We start from the raw sequence: 18,210 nt of genomic DNA, 5'->3' as shown, positions 1-18,210 counted from the left end.
AAAACAATCCAGTCAAGTTTCAATTCTGCTATTGCCAATCTGTCTTCGAGCATTTCATCCCTCGCTTATTGGAAGAAAGTGATTGGACTGATCGGTGTCTTTGATGTATTGAATCTTGACGGTGAGTAGGCAGCTGAATGGAACATAGTTGTACGCTTTATTCCCTAACTTTTGCCTAGGCTGCCCTTTCAGGTTTTCAGCCTACCGGGACGATTTTATTTAGTCTCTAATTTTTGCCTGGATCGCCCTTTCGGGTTTTCAATCCACCGAGACGCTCATTTTTGCCTAAGTTGCCCTTTCGGGTTTTCAACTTAGCGAGCTTTTCTTTTCAAGAGAAATACTTTTTGACTATGTCCGCATTTACAGGGTGTGGGAAATCCTCGCCATCCATGGTGGTAAGCAACATGGCACCGCCGGAGAATATTTTCTTGATTACGAATGGTCCCTCATAGGTGGGAGTCCATTTACCTCTGGGATCACCTTGTGGTAAGATGATGCGTTTGACAACCAAGCCACCGGTTTGGTATGCCTGACTTTTGACTTTCTTGTTGAAGGCTTTGATCATGCGCTTCTGATACAACTGACCATGACAAATAGTTGCGAGCCTTTTCTCATCAATCAAGTTTGTCTGGTCCAACCGTGTTTGAATCCAATCGTCTTCGTCTAGATCGGCTTCTTTCATAATCCTTAGGGAAGGAATCTGAATTTCAATTGGAAGAACTGCCTCCATACCATAGACTAAGGAGAATGGAGTTGCCCCTGTTGAAGTACGCGCAGATGTGCGATAACCATGAAGAGCAAAAGGTAACATTTCATGCCAGTCTTTGTAGGTTACTGTCATCTTTTGTATGATTTTCTTGATGTTCTTATTGGCAGCTTCCACCGCGCCATTCATCTTTGGTCGATATGGAGAGGAATTATGATGTTTGATCTTGAACTGTGTGCAAAGTTCAGTAATCATTCTGTTGTTTAGATTTGTGCCATTGTCCGTGATGATCCTTTCGGGAATGCCATACCGACAAATGAGATTGTGCTTGATAAATCGGGCCACAACATTCTTGGTGACAGAAGCAAATGAAGTTGCTTCTACCCACTTTGTGAAGTAGTCAATAGCGACCAGGATAAAGCGATGTCCGTTGGAGGCAGTAGGCTTGATTTCTCCAATCATATCAATACCCCACATTGCAAAAGACCAAGGAGCCGTCAGCACGTTTAACGGGACTGGAGGTACATGTACTTTGTCAGCATATATCTGACATTTGTGACAGGTTTTGGAATGATGATGGCAGTCCGTCTCCAGGGTAGACCAGTAATAACCTGCTCTGAGGATCTTTTTAGCCATTGTATGTCCACTTGAATGAGTACCGAAGGTACCATCGTGTATGTCTTCCATAATCTGTTCTGCTTCCTTCTTGTTTACACAACAAAGTAAAGTCGAGTCATGGTTGCGTTTGTATAGGGTTCCATTACTTAGAAAGAATTTGGCAGCAAACCTTCTTAGAAACTTTCTGTCGTTAATGGATGCCCCTTCAAGGTACTCCTGAGCTTCGAGATATCTTTTTACTTCATGGAACCATGGTTTTTCTTCTGTTCCTTCGGCATCGATCTCATTGCAATAGGATGGTTCATCTTGTCTGTAAATGGTGATTATCGGCGCCTCATTGTCCCCCCTGATTTTGAACATGGATGACATGGTAGCTAAGGCATCAGCTAGTTGATTTTCCTCGCGTGGGATGTGTTCAAAAGTGATTTCTTCGAAATAAGGAATCAGACTCAGCACATATTCTTTGTAAGGAATTAGATTCGGGTGCTTCGTGTCTCATTCCCCTTTGACTTGGTAAATTACCAAGGCCGAGTCTCCGTAGACTTCCAGGAATTTGATTCTTAGATCGATTGCAGCTTTAAGACCCAGAATACATGCTTCGTACTCAACTATATTGTTAGTGCAGTTGAAGCATAATCTGGCAGTGAATGGTGTATAACCTCCTGTAGGAGAAATGATCACAGTTCCGATGCCATTGCCAAGTGCATTAGAAGCTCCGTCAAAAAGCACAGTCCATCGGGATCCTGGCTCGGGTCCTTCTTCTGGTCCTGGTTGTTTGTAGTCATTGACTAGCATAATGTCTTCGTCTGGGAAGTCAAAGTTCAATGCTTGATAATCATCCACTGCTTGATGAGCCAGATGATCAGCTACCACACTTCCTTTGATTGCTTTTTGTGAAGTGTATTGGATGTCATATTCTGTTAAGATCATTTGCCATCTCGCTATTCTTCCAGAGAGAGCAGGTTTTTCGAACACGTACTTGATAGGATCCATTTTGGAGATTAGGAAAGTGGTGTGATTTAGCATATACTGTCTTAGTCGGCGAGCCGCCCATGCTAAGGCACAACAAGTTTTTTCGAGTAGCGAGTATCTTGTTTCACACTCGGTAAACTTCTTGCTAAGATAGTAGATTGCGTGCTCCTTTCGGCCGGACTCGTCATGTTGCCCCAATACGCATCCCATTGAATCTTCTAACACAGTTAGGTACATTATCAGAGGTCTTCCTTCCACAGGTGGCAACAAGATTGGCGGTTTTTGGAGATACTCTTTGATTTTGTCAAAGGCTAACTGGCATTTGCCATTCCACCTTTCCACTTGATCTTTCTTCAACAGTTTGAAGATCGACACACAAGTAGTAGTCATGTGGGCAATAAATCGGGCGATGTAATTCAGACGTCCCAAGAACCCTCTGACTTGTTTCTCGGTACGGGGTATAGGCATTTCTTGAATGGCTTTGACCTTGGCAAGATCAACCTCAATACCTTTGCTGCTGACGATGAAACCTAAGAGTTTGCTGGATCTCACTCCAAAGGTACACTTATTTGGGTTCAGTCGCAACCTGTATTTCTTGAGTCTGTCAAACAGTTTGTGTAGATGACCCAGATGTTCTTCTTCGGTGTTGGACTTTGCAATCATATCATCGACATACACCTCTATCTCCTGATGAATCATATCATGAAACAGAGCTACCATTGCACGTTGATATGTAGCTCCTGCGTTCTTTAAACCAAAGGGCATTACTTTGTAACAAAAGGTTCCCCAGGGTGTTGTGAAGGTTGTTTTTTCCATGTCTTCGGGTGCCATCTTGATTTGATTGTACCCTGAGAATCCGTCCATAAAGGAGAATACCTTGCATTGTGCGGTATTATCAACCAGTACATCGATGTGAGGTAAAGGGAAATCATCTTTGGGGCTTGCCCGGTTCAGATCTCTGTAGTCTACACACATTCTGACTTTCCCGTCTTTTTTAGGTACAGGCACGATGTTAGCTATCCAAGGAGGATAACTTACAACTTTCAGGAATCCGGCATTGAATTGCTTTTCAACCTCGTCTTTGATCTTTTTTGACATATCAGGCCTACTCCTCCGTAGTTTCTGCTTGACTGGAGTGCTACCTTCTTTGATTGGCAGGCGATGAACCACAATGTCCGTGTCAAGGCCTGGCATATCTTCATAGGACCAGGCGAATATCTCGACGTAGTCTTGCAGCATTTGAATCAGTCTTTGCTTGACACTGTGTTCTAAATCAGCCCCTATTTTGACTTCTTTTCTTTTCTTCGTTGCTGCCCAAGTTGATAACCTCAATTGGTTCCTCATGAGGCTGTATAGCCTTCTCTTCTTGTTCTAGCAGCCTTGCAAGTTCTCTTGGTACTTCAAAATCTTCCTCACTTTCGTCCTCAGTTCGGTAGATCGGATTTTCAAAGTCATGACGGGCAATAGCAGAATCGTTATCGACTGGATCCAAAGTGAATGTGAATCTGCATGTTATTTATGTGAGTGTGTGTGAGAAAACATAGCTATTTGAAAAGCAAAGAAAGAAAGAAAAGGATCACAAAATTTGAATATGCAAACGTCCCATGATTTTATTGAATGCACATGATCATGATATGATAAGCCCTTATAAAAGGACCAGTGTGCTTCGGGCAAGGCACACGGCTTTCAAGCTCATGGTTCGATAGTACAGGAACCATTTTTATCTTTGCACAATATACACAAAGAAAACATGAAATTGCATTTACTCCTGATCAAAGGAGACAACATCCTCAGCTTTCCAGTTGTTCAATCCATTGTTGTGAGCAGGGAGTATCCAGCTGTTCCAGTTGTAGTTTTCTTCTTCATCTTCCACAACATTGATTTCATTAGTGGGGAAATGAGTTGGTGATCTTTCGGGATAAGTGATATACTCTGCTGGATACGAGAGCCCAGGCTGAGATATCTCTGTTGGCTGAGCGAGATGCTCGATAAGGCCGTCCCATCCAGTCGGGATGATGTTTTGGATAGAGACTTGTGTATCCTGGTGAGGGGTGTATTCTGACAGAAAATAACCCTCGTTATTTGGTGTTTCCCTGGCTTCTTCAAGAGTAAAATTTTCGTCATAATGTTCATCTCATCCAGTTGGGACAATGTCTTCCATGGCGACTTGTGAGCTTGGAGGAGCGGAATATTTCACCATAAAGTCATATTTGCCACTAGGCTCTCCTAGCGTATCCCATATTTCTTTAGGTGGATTCTGATATTGCTGAGTGCTAGGACTTGTGAGACTTTTGTCATTCTCAAATTGATCACCCCGTCCAGTTGGGGTAATATCTTCCATAGCAATAAAAGAACTCTGAGGTGCGGTATATTGATAATTATATCCGCTGCTTGGATCTCCCAAAGTATCCCACATTCCCATGGAAATGGGTGGAATTTCATCTGGATATGGCTGAACGATATGGTTCAAGAACACTCCATCGTCTTCAATGGAGTTTACTCCTTGGCTGATGAAATGTGACATTAATCCTCCAGAATAAGGACTTTGATCATTCTTTTGATTTTCACTATCATAGCCCAGGCCTAGCTTGTCGGACTTGTAAGGTATATCGAGAAGCTGTCCCCATACTGTGCAATCACCTTTTTCGATCACAGCTTTGGCATCTTTGAGAGAAGCCATAGTTGTAGTTGGAGTAGCAGAAATATGCTTGGTGGCAGAGACATCTGGAGAGACCACCTCAAAAGATTGGCATGGAGTTTCGATGAATTCGTCATCCAACTCAACATATTTGGAATTACTCAGGTGACTAACCACATATTCCTCTTCGCCATAGACTGTGATAATCTTTCCTTTTACTGGATATTTCAACTTCTGATGCAAGGTAGAAGTTACAGCGTTTGCCTCATGTATCCAAGGGCGTCCAAGTAAACAAGAATATGTTGGGTGAATTTCCATTACGTAAAAGATAGAATCAAAGATCTGAGAGCCCACTCTGATTCGGAGATTCACCTTTCCGTATACTGTTCTTGTTGACCCATCGAAGGCTCTTACCACAACATCGTTTGGTTGTAACATAATTCCTTCGAAGTCCAGCTTTTCTAGTACTATTTTTGGTAACACGTTCAAAGAAGAACTGTTATCTACCAGCACATGAGATAGAGTGGTGCCATTGCATTCAATGGAGATATGTAGGGCTTTATTGTGATTCTTTCCAGCAGGGGTTAGATCAATATCAGAGAAACCAAGGCTGTTACTCGCGGTTAGATTGGCAACGCAATTCTCAAATTGATCGACCGAAATCTCTTGAGGCACATGCGCAGCTTCCAGGAATTTCATCAGAGCTTTGGCATGAGCTTCTGAATACTTTAGCAGAGATAGCATTGAAATTTTTGAAGCAGTGTGCCCCAGTTGCTCGACAATATTGTAATCACTCTTACAGATGATTTTCAATATTTCCACCATTTCTTGTTTTGATGGATCCTCAACAGTGACTTCCACCGGTATTTGAACTGGTTCAACTTGTGGCTCTTTGCCTCGAGCGTTGACATTTTGATTAGTGTAATACGGTGAACTGACTTTTTATAATTGAAAAATGTCGCGGTTAAGCATGAGTCGCCACCGACTTTTATTTTATCCAATTTTAGGAAAGGCTAAAAGAACAGAAAAAGACCTTTTGAAAAGATTTTGAGTTCGGGGGGTAAGTTATACAAAGGGAAGGTGTAAAGCACCCTTTGCATCCATGGTTTTCCATGGGCTCTTAATTGCTTAGCTCACTTTGTTTGAAATGTTTGAATTGTTGGAAAAGTGTCGTGTGTGAATAGTAAAAGATTTCGTTAAGGACTTTAGCTTGTAAATAAGCGTAGCCTTGTTTGAAAGTATTTGAAAATAGGAGGCGTGAAAAGTAAAAACTTTGAAGAAGAACTTTAGCTTGTAAATAAGCGTAGTCTTTTGAAAAGTATTGAAATTTAATGGAAAAAAAGTTTGAATTTGAATTTTGAATTGAGCAAGAAATTAATAGCAACTTACCCTAAGTTTAAAAATTTGTTCTTTTAGCTTTTCGAGGCGAAAGGATCTATCCATGCCATAAGAGGGCAGGAAGCCTTTCAATTGGATGTTCGGGTCATCGAGAGTATCGTTCGCCATAAGACTGTCCCATGCCATAAAGAGGGCAGGTAGTCTAAGGGAAGGATATAATAGTCATTAATCTTTTTAGGCATCATGCGAGGATACCTTAGCAATGGGGACAATTATTTACCGAGGCAACATCGAGGGAGTTTCAATAACTTTGAAGGCGACAGGCAACATTGCTTTAGGTATCCTCGGAATCGAGGGACTTGACTATTTAGTACACTTAAAGGCAACAAGGCAACAGGCAACAAAGGCAACCAGAGGAATTACCCTAAAGGTGTGTGGGTGGCACAATCACGTGGTTCAGTTCAAATATTTTATCTTGTATAGTTAGTGATCTAACGTTTGATTAATAGTCTTGCACTCCCTAATTTACTAACCACGCAGTAATATAATAATACAATTTAAGTGCCTTCAAGGCCAATCAATACAACCGGTAAACAGTTACATAATAATAGGGGAAAGGGGACAATGAAACCAGCGGATCCCTTAATAGGGTTTGACATAAGTAATAAAAAGTAAGGTTTAGGGTTACCAACGTCCGTAGCTTTGGCAGTTTGACAAACCTTTGGCTTTGATTGATGAAGGTTGATGGGGCAGAGATTTGCCTTGAAGCGTGAAGCATTGACCCTGACCATTGGAGAATTGACAACAGGAAAAGAAAGCAGTGAGTGTATTGACTATTCGAGCCAAACCTTATTTTGGGCAAAAAGGCAAAAAATAATAAAATAAAATAATATTTAAATAAGGAAATAACAAAAAACTTAGCTTTTGATTAGTGGAGCGCGTGGGCGGAAGGTCATGATTAACCCTGAAAATTTGAACAAAGAAGAGAAAAGGTTAGTGTATGCAAGATCTACGAACCCTAAAAAGGTTTGCAAACCCTAAAAGGTTTGTTTAAGAAAACTTATTGTGACCTACAAAGTTTGTAAGGCTGAAAGATGCATTAGTGGACAACATCTACGTGATCATGATAAAATCAGGGTTTTAAGGCGTAGGGTTTAATTAGCCTAAAATAATCATTTAACTAAAAATAACTATTATTTTTATTATTATTTTTTACATTATATAAAAAAATCGGGTTTTTGATTGAAATAAATATATATAAAAGTATTATAAAAACTCAATTATTATGTAAATATATATAAGTGAACACAAAAAGAATTATGAAAGTAATCATATAATGGTAATAATAATAATAATAATAATAATAATAATAATAATAATAATAATAATAATTAAAAGAAAAATAAGGTTTAGAAAACTTAGCTGGCTGGGGCGCTGATCTGGTGTGGTGGATGGAGGAGTCCATGATATACACCTTCAGTCCCATATGCGTCGGATCTGAATGGGCAATGATCATCGGTTGCTAGCGAGGGGTGTACGGTATACACATGCAGAGGAAGTGCGCTAGATCTCGTGTAGATTAAACATGAAAAATGTATTGGCGTGGGGAGGGTTCGAACCCACGCTTTAATCATTGCAGAGTCCCTTCCTTTACCAAGTGTGCTGCGCCATTTTAGTCATAAGCATAATACCCGAATTTTAAAATAAACAAAATCCGCCCAGGCTCCTTCATCCCTTCCGCTTGATTTCTGCAGAATGCAACGCTCTTCAGCCACCATAGCCCTGTATACATCAGAATCATGAAACAATGCACATAAACTCAAAGCAAAATCATAAATCAAGTCGAAATCGGTCCTTGAATTCATGGGCAACATCGGTTTTGTCGGATTTCGCCTAGACTGAGAGCCCCTAATCCGAAGCTTTAGAACCCTAAACATGGCACATGATTAAGCTTGCACCAAAACCTCAATTAAATCACCCAGTTATCATCGAAACATCAACGTTAACAAGAATGTATGGTCAAACTGAATTGAAACTATGCGTATGTGCGAAATTGAAAATAAAAAAAATCTGAAACAAGAACCGTGACGCTGCAGCAGTGGTGAGGCTTTCCAGAAGTCTATTGGCACACTCAATTTGGCTTGAATCGATTGGAAGTGTGGTATGCGAATTCTCCGAATGCCATCGTTCTTGCGGCCCCCCCTCCTTCTGATTAGGATTAAGTATATATTTAGCTTACTAAAGATGAAACAAATCTAATGGAATCTTTGTGATTGAAATTACTCAGAGATTTGATTTGGGAAGAGATTTGAAACTTGCTGTTTTGACCTTAATCCAACTTTAATTTCGATTTTGATTGATTACTGAGGAGAAGAAAAAGATTTTTGTGCAATTGATTGGAATTAATTGAAATCACATATATGATTTATTTGATTTAACTTGATATTTAAATAAATAAATACAAAATTAAAATAAATAAATCACAAAATAGGCAATGATGGGTTTATGGGCTTCCCATAGACATATTTAAAATTCACAAGATAGGCCCATTAGTCCCAATCTCTAAGTTCTTTGAATTGGCACTTCTGTATTTTTTTCCTTTCAAAATTTAGCCCACTTGTATCATCCTTAACTTCCTCCATTTTAACTCAATAAATGTGTTCTTGGAGATTTATGTATTGATTTGATTTTGTGTATGGAAGATAGCATGGGCAAATTTTGGGGTATGACAGCTGCCCCTGTTCAATTATCTTAAACCTGAAGATGTAGAGTGGTCTGTATGCCAGTCGGTATCTGAAGGTTGGAGATGATTGAACACAAGAATACCAAGAAATTTGCCCTATTTGAAGTAGAGACTTTTGTCGGAGATGGGCTTGTAGATGCCATCTGGTAGTTGTTGGAGTATGGCTTTGTTGCAAAATTTCTGTTTTTGTTGTCTTCCCTTTTTTGAATGTTGAGGAACCGTCAAAGGTATCGACTCAACTCTGTTGTTGGGTTATTTTAAGGAACCGTCAAAGGTATCGACTTAAATTTGAAGCATATTGTTGAGGCACCGTCAAAGGTATCGACTCAGATATGCAAATAGATTGTATAAGGAACCGTCAAAGGTGTCGACTTATATCTGAAGTGTGTCGTTAAGGAACCGTCAAAGGTGTCGACTTAACTCTTGATGTGGGTTGTTAAGGAACCGTCAAAGGTGTCGACTTAACTTTGAAGCATATCATTGAGGCACCGTCAAAGGTATCGACTCAGATATGGAGATAGATTGTATAAGGAACCGTCAAAGGTGTCGACTTATATCTGAAGCATATCATTGAGGCACCGTCAAAGGTATCGACTCAGATATGCGGATAGATTGTATAAGGAACCGTCAAAGGTGTCGACTTATATCTGAAGTATGTTGTTAAGGAACCGTCAAAGGTGTCAACTTAACTCTTGATATATTAAGGAACCGTCAAAGGTATCGACTTAATACTTGAAAATAGATTGTTAAGGAACCGTCAAAGGTGTCGACTTAACTCTTGTAAATAGAGATAGTAGTATCCTGAAAAGTAGAGGTTAGTTTTCTTATGTTATGATGCATGTGTTTATGTAATGAGTATCTCAAAATGAATGAGGAACTTTGTATGTTATGGATTTGTTATGTAGTGATGTATGCGATGTATGAATATGTTTGTGTCATATGGTATGCAAATATGATTTAGTCGAGAAAATAAATTTCCAGGTCTTTGTGATTGTCTTGAAGATGCTCAGTTGGGGATTTATGATTTTCGCTTGGGGATGATCAGTAACTTGATGTACCCTGATTGGGGATTTGGAGAGAAGCAAAGTGTTGGAGAAGCGCGAAGTGTTTGGGGAATCGGTAGTGTTGAAGATGTAAACTCTGTTGGGGAGCCATGTCTTTGTCGAGAGTGTTTGAAGATATCTTCTTAACGATTACTCTGTGGGGATATGATCTTGTGAAATCGGAATTACGGGAACGCATGGATGCTTTGATCATTGCCCCTAGTATTATAGTACCTACCATTCTTGGATTTAATTAGGACACGCCACTGAGCATTGATCAAGATGTCAAACTGGACTTGCATAGATTTGCCCCTGCTAGTTGGGACTTTGGAACGATTCGCCTTGCGAGGATTTTATGAGATGTGCACTATGGGCATCATGTCCCTCATAATTATCGGCCCATGACAATGCCCCATGTTGGTTGGGAAGTAGATTCAGATTTACTTGGATTGTTTTTGAATCCTTGAGAGATTCTCGGAATCTTGACTTGATTGTCCCAGATTGATCGGGGGTATAGTTTGAAATCCCCTTGGGATATATGCCTTTGACAGCTTGTCATTTGGGAGATTCTTGGAATCTTGACTTGATTGCCCCAAATTGATCGGGAAATAGTTTGAAGTCCACTTGGGATGTATGCTCTTGACTTTTTGGCATTTTGAGAGATTCTTCGAATCTTGACTTGATTGTCCCTGATTGATCGGGCGAAGCGTGCCATGCCCCTTGTATATATTGCTTCTGGAGTGATCTTGTCTGTCGGGATAACCGTTGGTCATTAGTTGTACCATGTGCAAATTCTTCCTGATGCTAACATTCGAAATTATGTAGCAGAATTTGTTTAATAATGAATTCATGAGATGCAATGCATACGTCTGTCTTGAGTTTTTGAAAATATTTAAAACAGGAGATGTAAAAAGCGTGATATTTGTAAAAACATGATATTTGTAACAATGTGATGTTTGTACAAACGTGGTATTTTTAACAATGTGATGTTTGTAAAAACGTGATATTAACTCGGCATTTGTGGTAAACCTTAAGGAGTCAGGATATCTTTTTGGTAACAGTATGCCTTCAAGCTAACCATGCTTCAATTAGGACTTTCAAGGGTTGTAACGTGGTTTGGTTCACGGTTTAAGGAACAAAGGATAATGGCTCAAAATTTATTTATACCCATCCCCTTCTTCGTGATGTTCTTCAGTCCTAAGTTCAGTTAATTCAACTTGTGCATTCAGGTTCCAAGAGACTTTTGGATTTGTACCTTTGATAATGACGATGGTTCACAAGCAAAGAGAACTTTTGAGATGACAGTCACTTCTTCCTTTTGGTAGTCACAACATTGTGTTGTTCAGGAATTTGTTGACTTCTTTTTTCATCTTTTTGATATCCCTAAATTTTGCCTGAACTGTCTTTTTTGAGCTTACAGTCAGCGGGATGCCTTGATTTTTGCCTAAGTCATTTTTTTTTATTTTTGACTTAGCAGGCTTTTGTATATATGTTTTTTCATTTTTTTTGTGAAAGATGTTGACTGCCTTGCTTAATGATTGATGAACCATCATTGGCTTTTGATTGACATCTTCAACACTTCTTTGATGTGTGCGGATGAACACTTATGATTGAAACCCTTGTTGAAAGGTGTACTGAATGATTCTCTTAAGATAGAATGCACAGCCAAATTAACTGAGAACTACCCTGCCCCAGGTTATATTCAAGGGTTTTAATTAGTACAAGAAAGAAACTTCTACTTCATAGGCTCAAAGGGGTTGACGAGGGATTATCATCCTTATATCTCCACTGTTTAGGAATTGAAACAATGCCTGTACATCGTCAGCATAGTCCGCTCAAAAGCATACTGTATGAGGTTGCGGTATCATTTTCGTCATCCTCCCTCAAAAGGCTTACGGCTTTAGCAGGAATTGAGTATCATAAAACATATGCAAAGTAAAGACATAATTTAAAATGAGTGATAGCGAAATAAATTACTCAAGACAAACATATGCAATGCACTGATGATGATTATTAAAACAGATAATGTCTATCATAAGTCGAATGTTTAAACAAGCAAAAAAAAAGAAATTGCAACAGAAAGTAAAACTAATGATCTTAAAGTCCATCCCTCTAGCCATCCACAGTATTAGCACTCTTGTTGTGATTAGGCATGGGAGCAGTGATCACGTTAGGAGTTGCAGGAGGATCGAACTTGATTTCCCCGGCATCGATCATGTCTTGAATCTTATTCTTCAATGTCCAGCAGTTGTCGGTGTCATGTCCAGGACTATTGGAGTGATATGCACACCTCGCGTTGGGATTATAGCGAGGGGAGGAAGTGTTGGGATTTGGATGAGGAGCTATCTGTATAAGTAATTCTGCTTTCAACAAGTGTTGCAGCGCGTGAGTCAAAGACATGTTGATCTTTGTGAATTGTCTTTTGGATGCGCTTTGTTTACGTTGGTTGTTTTGTTGTTGTATCGATGCTTGATTAGAGACCAAAATTTCCCCAACAGTGTCAGACTCATTCCTCCCATTGTATGACTTTTTTATAGTACCGGAAGAAGTAGCCTCCTGAATTTTCCCGCTTCGGATACCATTTTCAACACGTTCTCCAGTCAGTATAAGCTCAGTGAATCCAGATGATGAACTTCCCAGCAAATGAATATAGAAAGGGCCAGTCAGTGTATTCATGAACATGTCTACCATCTCTCTGTCGGCCAAGGAAGGTTTAACTCTTCCAGCTAGATCTCTCCATTTCTGAGCATACTCCTTGAAACTTTCCTTGGGTCCCATAGACATGCTTTGTAGTTGCATGCGAGTTGGTGCGAGATCGGAATTATATTGGTATTGCTTATAGAAGGCAACAACTAAATCTTCCCAAGTATGGATGTTGGTACTTTCCAGTTGATAGTACCATTCGAGTTGAGTTCCAGATAAGCTTTCCTGAAAGAAATGGATCCAGAGCCTCTTATCAGCAGTGTGAGGCTGAATCTTCCTTACATAAGACCTTAAGTGTAGTTTAGGACAAGAGACTCCATCATACTTAGCAAAGGCGGGAGTTTTGAATTTTGGAGGAATAACGACCCCAGGAACAAGTCCAAGCTCTTCAAAATCCAGCCCGGGTACCTTCTGAATTTCCACACTTTTCAGACGCTCTTCTAACATCTTGTATTTGTCATCAGGATGTTCATCCTCATGGTGATAGTCCTCTTCTTCTTCAGAGGGTTTGGCAGAATCATGGTTACTTTTTGTGTCAGTTTTGATACTAGCATCATCATCTTGCTCATCCTCATCACTGTCTTCAGAGGGTTCAGCATCCCTGAGTTGCAAGATTGGTCTAAGCTTTTTCCCCAGAGTCTTCTTACCCTTCTTCTTCTTCTTGGTCAGGAGTGCTTTCAGTTCATCTTGCCCCTTGGACAGGTTCAGGATCAGATCTTGAAACTGGGCGTTCTGAGCTTGAAGGTCTTTGACTGATTGCTCGAGATTCATGATGCTGAAATAAACAGCGAGGTGGTAAGAAACCTGTGGTGGAAACCTGTGATGCAATGTTATGAATGCAAATGCAATACTTCTAAGGATCTTTGGAAATTTAGTTAGCAACATTGGAACATGATTCGATCGCTTCCTCGTTTGAAGAACTCTGATTTTTTGGATGTTCTTCTATGGGAATCAAGCTCACCATATCCAGTGGGTCATAGCCTCTGATTCGGGAACTTCTGAATTTGAAGGTACATGGCTAGAGGAAAATAAATCCTCTTGCCCCTTGATAGATGTTGAGTCTCTGAATTGGAAGGTATGTGGCCAGAGGAAAATAAATCCTCTTGCCCCTAGATAGGAATTCAGTCCTTGATAAGAGCACCTGAAATTGTGCGCCATAAATCCCTAAGATCCTTGAAAGGGTTAGTTAAATCAAGTTATGCTTATGATGTCATGATGTCATGATGTTATGCGAATGCAGTTCATTAGACATAGTGTGAGATATTAAGACCAACAAATCCTTTCAACAAAACCTGCGAAGAAATGAAGGTTAGTAGCAAACACAAACAAGTCACACAAGTCACGCAAGTCACACAAGTCACACAATTTTGCCTTATGGTTAGGCTTGCACGTGGTCAAAAGGTATGTACCCTCCCCACTGAAGTTAAGTTGGTTCAACCTGTCCTAGAATAGTAACCGGGTTCTATGGTGCTCATATCCCTGATCTTTCTCGCGGGCATTGTCTCAACATGGCACTCGATCGGCCAGCCAAAAGCATCCCTAGAGTCCAATCTCAATGAGTGTAGCATCGAGTATCAACCGGCTTCAGTCAAGAATCTAAAGCCAACTATCTCGCTACTTCCTATAGGCCAAAGTCAAGTTCAACTAAGGTTCTAAGGGCGAATTAGTGCTAAATGACACCACGCGGTAGCCAAATGTCTCCTCGATCATGTTCAAGGGCCATCAGGACAAACCAAAGCGTCGCACTAACGGTGGCCACCAGTTCAACCATAACGATACATGTCGTACAGCCTCCCTGGTCTCATGCCACATACCTAAGGTACACTAGATCCGGGTGTAGGATCTTTCACACAACAGAATACCCAAAACAACCTTTAAAGATAAAGCAAACAAATCAAACAAATTTAAAGTGATCCTAACTCTAAGGTAACCCCTCTTTTATTCGAAAGCATCCCCAGCAGAGTCGCCAGTTCTGTAATACGGTGAACTGACTTTTTATAATTGAAAAATGTCGCGGTTAAGCATGAGTCGCCACCGACTTTTATTTTATCCAATTTTAGGAAAGGCTAAAAGAACAGAAAAAGACCTTTTGAAAAGATTTTGAGTTCGGGGGGTAAGTTATACAAAGGGAAGGTGTAAAGCACCCTTTGCATCCATGGTTTTCCATGGGCTCTTAATTGCTTAGCTCACTTTGTTTGAAATGTTTGAATTGTTGGAAAAGTGTCGTGTGTGAATAGTAAAAGATTTCGTTAAGGACTTTAGCTTGTAAATAAGCGTAGCCTTGTTTGAAAGTATTTGAAAATAGGAGGCGTGAAAAGTAAAAACTTTGAAGAAGAACTTTAGCTTGTAAATAAGCGTAGTCTTTTGAAAAGTATTGAAATTTAATGGAAAAAAAGTTTGAATTTGAATTTTGAATTGAGCAAGCAATTAATAGCAACTTACCCTAAGTTTAAAAATTTGTTCTTTTAGCTTTTCGAGGCGAAAGGATCTATCCATGCCATAAGAGGGCAGGAAGCCTTTCAATTGGATGTTCGGGTCATCGAGAGTATCGTTCGCCATAAGACTGTCCCATGCCATAAAGAGGGCAGGTAGTCTAAGGGAAGGATATAATAGTCATTAATCTTTTTAGGCATCATGCGAGGATACCTTAGCAATGGGGACAATTATTTACCGAGGCAACATCGAGGGAGTTTCAATAACTTTGAAGGCGACAGGCAACATTGCTTTAGGTATCCTCGGAATCGAGGGACTTGACTATTTAGTACACTTAAAGGCAACAAGGCAACAGGCAACAAAGGCAACCAGAGGAATTACCCTAAAGGTGTGTGGGTGGCACAATCACGTGGTTCAGTTCAAATATTTTATCTTGTATAGTTAGTGATCTAACGTTTGATTAATAGTCTTGCACTCCCTAATTTACTAACCACGCAGTAATATAATAATACAATTTAAGTGCCTTCAAGGCCAATCAATACAACCGGTAAACAGTTACATAATAATAGGGGAAAGGGGACAATGAAACCAGCGGATCCCTTAATAGGGTTTGACATAAGTAATAAAAAGTAAGGTTTAGGGTTACCAACGTCCGTAGCTTTGGCAGTTTGACAAACCTTTGGCTTTGATTGATGAAGGTTGATGGGGCAGAGATTTGCCTTGAAGCGTGAAGCATTGACCCTGACCATTGGAGAATTGACAACAGGAAAAGAAAGCAGTGAGTGTATTGACTATTCGAGCCAAACCTTATTTTGGGCAAAAAGGCAAAAAATAATAAAATAAAATAATATTTAAATAAGGAAATAACAAAAAACTTAGCTTTTGATTAGTGGAGCGCGTGGGCGGAAGGTCATGATTAACCCTGAAAATTTGAACAAAGAAGAGAAAAGGTTAGTGTATGCAAGATCTACGAACCCTAAAAAGGTTTGCAAACCCTACAAGGTTTGTTTAAGAAAACTTATTGTGACCTACAAAGTTTGTAAGGCTGAAAGATGCATTAGTGGACAACATCTACGTGATCATGATAAAATCAGGGTTTTAAGGCGTAGGGTTTAATTAGCCTAAAATAATCATTTAACTAAAAATAACTATTATTTTTATTATTATTTTTTACATTATATAAAAAAATCGGGTTTTTGATTGAAATAAATATATATAAAAGTATTATAAAAACTCAATTATTATGTAAATATATATAAGTGAACACAAAAAGAATTATGAAAGTAATCATATAATGGTAATAATAATAATAATAATAATAATAATAATAATAATAATAATTAAAAGAAAAATAAGGTTTAGAAAACTTAGCTGGCTGGGGCGCTGATCTGGTGTGGTGGATGGAGGAGTCCATGATATACACCTTCAGTCCCATATGCGTCGGATCTGAATGGGCAATGATCATCGGTTGCTAGCGAGGGGTGTACGGTATACACATGCAGAGGAAGTGCGCTAGATCTCGTGTAGATTAAACATGAAAAATGTATTGGCGTGGGGAGGGTTCGAACCCACGCTTTAATCATTGCAGAGTCCCTTCCTTTACCAAGTGTGCTGCGCCATTTTAGTCATAAGCATAATACCCGAATTTTAAAATAAACAAAATCCGCCCAGGCTCCTTCATCCCTTCCGCTTGATTTCTGCAGAATGCAACGCTCTTCAGCCACCATAGCCCTGTATACATCAGAATCATGAAACAATGCACATAAACTCAAAGCAAAATCATAAATCAAGTCGAAATCGGTCCTTGAATTCATGGGCAACATCGGTTTTGTCGGATTTCGCCTAGACTGAGAGCCCCTAATCCGAAGCTTTAGAACCCTAAACATGGCACATGATTAAGCTTGCACCAAAACCTCAATTAAATCACCCAGTTATCATCGAAACATCAACGTTAACAAGAATGTATGGTCAAACTGAATTGAAACTATGCGTATGTGCGAAATTGAAAATAAAAAAATCTGAAACAAGAACCGTGACGCTGCAGCAGTGGTGAGGCTTTCCAGAAGTCTATTGGCACACTCAATTTGGCTTGAATCGATTGGAAGTGTGGTATGCGAATTCTCCGAATGCCATCGTTCTTGCGGCCCCCCCCTCCTTCTGATTAGGATTAAGTATATATTTAGGTTACTAAAGATGAAACAAATCTAATGGAATCTTTGTGATTGAAATTACTCAGAGATTTGATTTGGGAAGAGATTTGAAACTTGCTGTTTTGACCTTAATCCAACTTTAATTTCGATTTTGATTGATTACTGAGGAGAAGAAAAAGATTTTTGTGCAATTGATTGGAATTAATTGAAATCACATATATGATTTATTTGATTTAACTTGATATTTAAATAAATAAATACAAAATTAAAATAAATAAATCACAAAATAGGCAATGATGGGTTTATGGGCTTCCCATAGACATATTTAAAATTCACAAGATAGGCCAATTAGTCCCAATCTCTAAGTTCTTTGAATTGGCACTTCTGTATTTTTTTCCTTTCAAAATTTAGCCCACTTGTATCATCCTTAACTTCCTCCATTTTAACTCAATAAATGTGTTCTTGGAGATTTATGTATTGATTTGATTTTGTGTATGGAAGATAGCATGGGCAAATTTTGGGGTATGACAATTAGGAACTGGGACCTGGACTGGACCAGCAGCAATATTTGGAGAAATTTCTGGTGAAAAGATTCTTCCACTTCTCGTGATCTTGCTGGTACCCACAATATTATCCACAGTTGGAGCAGTTAACTTTGTGGCCTCTTTAGTCGAGGTATCCTGTTTAACTCCATGGACATAAACATTAATGTCGTAACCCCACGGGACAGCTTTGTCTGAGGAGTATGGAAATGGAGTTGGACTAGCAATGATTACCGATGCTACTTTGAGTGTAGCAGAAATTTTGAACGGAGCCTTGGCAGAGATTTTGAATGGTAAGCTGGAGATCACTGAGACATCCTCTAT

This window comes from Vicia villosa, linkage group LG1 (assembly GCF_029867415.1).
Source record: "Vicia villosa cultivar HV-30 ecotype Madison, WI linkage group LG1, Vvil1.0, whole genome shotgun sequence".
In the NCBI taxonomy this organism is placed as follows: Eukaryota; Viridiplantae; Streptophyta; class Magnoliopsida; order Fabales; family Fabaceae; genus Vicia; species Vicia villosa.
This window is presented reverse-complemented; position numbering follows the sequence as displayed.